This window comes from Zingiber officinale, chromosome 3B, assembly GCF_018446385.1.
Source record: "Zingiber officinale cultivar Zhangliang chromosome 3B, Zo_v1.1, whole genome shotgun sequence".
Classification (NCBI taxonomy): Eukaryota; Viridiplantae; Streptophyta; class Magnoliopsida; order Zingiberales; family Zingiberaceae; genus Zingiber; species Zingiber officinale.
In genome coordinates this window covers 30,840,237-30,846,244 of record NC_055991.1, presented here as the reverse complement: position 1 = coordinate 30,846,244, position 6,008 = coordinate 30,840,237, and positions in this window count along the sequence as shown.

Here is a 6,008-nt window from a genome sequence, read left to right as displayed (position 1 = left end):
GGAAAATAATAATCCCAGTTTTTTCAGCCCCACAAAAATTTTTCCAAGATAAATTCAAAAGTGCGCATCCTCATTTAGAGAAAAAAAATATATAAATATGTTATAACTAGGGTTCGAACTACAAATACCTATGTGACAACTTGAATATCCTATTGTTGTACCATAATCCCGGAGACAAACGTCTCCAATTAAGAGAAACATAACATGAGCACATTTTCGATAATTTTATACCAAAAATGTTTTTATCTGGTATTATTATAGTAGATATCAATAACTGTTACAATATATAAAAATTATAATAATTGTTATAATGTGTTTAGAATGTGTTTAAGATTTAAGATTTAGTATTTACATTATGTAGAAGTTAACAAGTATTTATTATTATTTATAGAAGCTATAAGTAACTGTTACAAGTGTCCCCTCCGAGCGATGCATTGGTTGAAATATAGGGTGTTACTATATAAGATTTTGGGGTTGAAATTTGGTGCGTCCGAGCATGTATTTTCCTATATCTTGACCACCTACACTAATGGCTAGTGGTCATCTATGATCTATCTTCTCCATGTTGGCCTAGGGACGGGTTAGTGAGGGTGCTAAGGACGAGCAAATCACCTTTTGTCACATATAAGTAATTGCTACAAGCCCTTAGGGCATAACACAAACGATAGGCATATACATTTCTGGTGTAATCGCCAGGGGCAATCCCTAGAAACTGATGACCTGCATGGTTTATCCTACCATGTACATCCCGCTTGTGTACCTATATTTACCTTCATATCCATGGGACAGATACTAAGGGTCGTTAAGGAAGTGAATCTACTTTTTTATAAATAACTATTGTAACATGTTTAGGGTGAGTAAGATTTATGGTTGTACCAATTACATAATCGTTTTTACTGATTTTAATGAAATTTAAATAATTTTGACTAAGTTGATAAATAATATTTGATATAATAGTGTTTAAAGACCCTAAATCCTAAATCATAAACTTACCGGAAACATATTGTAATAGCTACTAGGTAGCTTTTGTATAGCACAAATCTTAAATTTTAAATCATAAACTCATCTTAAACACATTATAACAACTATTGAGTAACTTCTACATATTATAAATTCTAAATTTTAAATTATAAATTCACCTAAACATTTTATAACAATTATTTAAAAGCTTTTACGTATTATAATAGTTACCCAATTGTTTCTATAATACCACGACGTAAAAGGGTATCTTTGAGATAAAAATACTGAAGGAGCGCCCTTCGATGGTTTGCAAAAATTTTAACCATTTTTTTCAAAAATATTTTATAGTAAAATCAAAACCTTAAAATAGTATTGTTGATATTTAATTATTTTATAAATGATATATTGATTGAAAGTGAGTATTCTTTTAGTGTTTAAGTTAATCATTGATATTTTTTATGTTGAACCATCCAATCTAGATTTTACGCATTTTTATTGTACCTCCCTTTGTTCGTTTATGAGTATTTCTTATACGGTCCAAAAATAGACTGGGCTCTCATACAACAACGGAGCCAACCTTAAGTAATCCACTCGAGCTATGGGGCAAGAGACATCATCACCCCACCCACCCGGACTAGCCTCCTCTTTTCATCAATACTAACGTAGTCATCCCGGGTTAGCCATTCTCTTTCCCTCACCTTTTTCCTTCCTTCCATGTAAATCTCCTTCTCACCTCCATCGAGCCCTCAGGCTACAACATGGATAACCATAAACATGGCTCCGCCCTTGCTCTTATTCAACGAGGATATGAATTTCTCACATGATATAGATCTATCCATGAGCCAAGTCTGAAAATAGGATGGGCTCTCGTATAATGAGGATTTGAATCTCTTGCAAGATATAGACTGGTTCACGGACTAGGTTTGAACTAGACTCAGCCTGAGCCTGTAACTGAACTCAGCCTAAGCCCAAGGACAAAGTCGGTTACAATTCAATAGCTCAAATAATTATGTTGCATGGAGGGATTGAACCTTAGTCTTCTAAGTAAAAGCGAAGTATCCTAACTGGTTAGACTACACCAAATTAATATTTATTTTAATTATTTAATAACTAAATGTAATTTTCTTTACTATATGAGAGTAAATAATATTTTTAATGGTGGAGGTTATTTTATGTTTTATATTCATGACTATGATTTAGTATCTATTATTCTTTAAATTATATAAATAAGGAACTTATTTCATCATTATTTCTATAACAAAAAAAAATCTAGATAATACTAATTAACAACGTTACTTCATAAAATAAAAGGGTAAAAAGATAAGAAAATTATATGGTAAGGGTGTGTTTGGTTAGGGGTTATCCTTGATAATCTTGGTTATCCATCTAAGGTTATTAACGAAAACTCTGTTTGGTTTAGGTAATTAATGATTCCCGAATAATGTTTCATGCCCGACACATCAGTAAAAGGGGCATGCAACCCGGAATCAGAAAACTAAGGTTTTTTTTATTCCGAGGTTAACAATTTTTTTTTTACCAAAAATATCCTCCGATAAAAGAATAACGTAAAAAATAGAAAAATGTATAAAAAATGTATTAAAAAAATAAAAATTTAAGAAATAGAAAAAACATAAAAAATTTATTAAAAATAAAAAATGTAAAAAAATAGAAAACGTAAAAAAAATAAAAAAGAAAAATGTGAAACAGAAAAAGTAAAAAAAAACATATATATAAAAAAAGAAAAACCTAGAGTTTAACAAATAATAATAATAATATATGGTTGGTTTTGTAACTGAGGATAATACAGTAAAATATTAAATTAAGTTATTCATTAAAATCTTCAAACAAACAAGTTTTTATTGCATTACCTAGGTTGAATCAAACAACGTTTGGTTATATTTTATTCCCTATAACCTTTGTTATGTGATTACCTGGTAATCATATAACCAAGGTTATATATAATAACTTAAATCAAACGCACCCTAAAGAAATACGTACACAACTTAAATAAGTGCAAGCTCTACTGCGATGAATCATGAACCAACAGCTTTGAACCATGAACCATTATCGACTTAAACGGTTAGGGCATGTTTGGTTCAGGGTCAAGAGTGACTCCAAAGTTATATTTGATTCTCGCCACGTTAGCAAAATGAGGTTATATCCCGGAATCAGAAAACCTCCAAATCGTAAGGTTTTGGACGATTCCGAGGTTAAATAAATTTTGTTCTCAAATATAACCTTCCTTCGTTGTTTATTGGACACTTTTCTTCCCTTTTTTTCGCAAACCCTAGAGCAACGACAACAGACTTCGGCTTGTCTTCTCCCACTTTGTCTTCTTCGAACCAATGGCGACAGACTTCTCCCTCTTCGTCTTCTTCGAACCGGCAGTGACGACAAACTTCTCCCGCTTCGCCTTCTTCATCGACGGCGACAAACTTCTATTGCTTTGTCTTCTTCAAATCGACAGCGACAACAAGCTTCTCCACCTCGGACCCCTGGAATCATTGGCAGCAAGCTTCTCCATCTCGGTTGGAGTCCAACTTCAAGAGGATCTCGCTTTGGGGTAAAAAAAAAAAATCATTTTTAAAGAGATAAAAAAAACTCCAGTTTGCCTATTCTGTTTGCATTTTATTGTGAAGTTTTTTGGCAAACTGTTTTCAAGTTATTAGCTAATCTTGATATCTTCCTCACAATCGAAATTTCATTACATCGTTGTCGATCTTTTTATTTTCTATGTGTTTGCTAAGGGCAACCTTTTTCTCTTCGAAAGCAAAGAATGAATAAATTATGTTTGTATCTGTGTCCAATGGTTGTTACAATGACCATTTCAAATCTCCATCACCCACCTTTAATTTACTTGCTCATCCCATTCAGTTTTGTGATCTATGCTTAATACATCTTTGTCAATACACTATGTTTGTATTTGTTTTTCTCTTATCAGTTGTTGGGATTTTCTACCTTGTTGATTTTCAATTTGGTTCATTATCCTTTTTGTTGAATGCTACTCGGAATTCCGTTCTGCTTCTCCTGTACAAAAATTTGTACAAGCACAGAACTTTCCTAACAACCTATGTGTTCCTCATGAGTTAAACTTGAATTGGAAACGGAACTTAACATATTTAGTTCAAGTTCAACTCATGTGTTATTCAGTAGTTAAAATTTGGATTGCAAACGATACTTAACATTATTAATCCAAGTTCATCCCATATTACAGAAGTTGATTAAATATCTATTTCAAGGATTGACTTCCAGGTTAAACATGGCGAGACACTCGACCTTCTTGGGTATGGGATCATCCACCACTTTCTAGACAAAGTCTTTCAAAGAAATTGAATATTTAAACTTTTTATAGTAACCCTAGGTTTAACTACAAAGATCTCAATAGAAGCACAAGATCTAAACACTAAATCAAAACACAAAAAATGAAACATGAAATCGCTAGCCTCTTGTGTTGGTATTTCAGGATTCATAAAAAGAAAAACTAGTTTCGCTGCGGAATTAAGAACTGGTTATACCTTTCTTTGTAAACAAAGACCTCTTGATCTTCTGCTGTATTCCTCTCATTCTCTTGAACGTTGTGTGGGTGACGATCTACCAAGATGAAATCCACCCAAACAATTTCTTCTTCTCTAAGAAATTCGACCACCAAGGGAAACCAAAATAGGAAACTTCCTACTCTTCTTCTTCCTCTCCAAGCAACCGGCCACAAGAAGATGCCACTTGATGTGTCGTCGGCCCTAAGGAAGCAAAAGGAAAAAGAAGGGAAAAAGAGAGAGTGTCACCCACCAAGGAATAGAATAGAAAAAGGAAGAGTCGACCCTTATGGAGCAAGAGAATTAAGAGACGTGTGTATCAACCATAAGGCACCCTCTACCTCTCTTTTATAATCTTTGGTTATGAAAAAAAAGGAAATTTTAATAACAATTAAAATTTTTCTCTTTTAAATTTTCTATTGTGATGGTTACAAAAGGAAAGTTTTAAAATTAATCCCTCTCTTTTAAACATTGTAGATGACTAAAAAAAAAGATTAAAATTAAAACGTTTCTTTTAAATCATGGTTACAAAAAAGGAAAGTTTTATCAAAATTAAAATATCTCTTTTAAACACTACAAATAAAGAAAGATTTTAACAAAATTAAAATGTCTCTTTTAATCCTTTGTAGACAGCTATAAAAGGAAAGATTTTAAATTTAAAACTCTCTTTTAAAATCATGTGAATGGCTATAAAAGGAAAGATTTTAATAAAAATAAAATCCCCTTTTAATCCAGTGGTCGACCCCTAGCTTGGGCACCAAGCCATGCTTTGGTCGGTCATTTCTTAGGCTCCAAGCTAATGCTTGGCCGGCCCCCTTGCACCAAGCAAGGATGTGTCCGGCCCATTACTTGGGTAAAAAGTAGACTTGGTGGATATAAGGCTTTATAGAGGCTATAACAGGGACCGAGAGGAGGAATTGGTTTTGGTCTCCCGATGAGCTTGAGCTTCCTATGTTCAACTCGAACACTCATCTCAAGTTCATCAATAATAACTCATACCACTAAAAAATTATTATTGAACTACCGCACCAATCTCATATTACATTATGAACTTCTTCTTGTCATGAGTGCATTAATCTCCTTGTGTTTAAGATATCGAATGCCCATTAATTAAACAAGTTACTGACAACTCAATTAATTAATATCTAGCTCCAAGAGTAGTACCACTCAACTTCATTATCATATCGGACTAAGTCCACCTGCAGGGTTTACATAACAATCCTTATGAGCTCCTCAAGGGGACATCATCAACCTAGATAACTAGGACACAGTTTCCTTCTGTAATCAACAACACACCATATAAATAATATTATTTTCTAACTTATTGGGCATATTGATTTAACGTATAAATCTCACCCATTTATAAATTAAAGAAATAAATACTAAGTATATGTGCTTATTATTATATCGGGATTAAGAGTACGCACATCCATAATAATAGAAATTATGTTCTTTTATGCAGTCAGTATAAAAGGAACAACCTCAAATGGTCCTACTCAATACACACATAGTGTA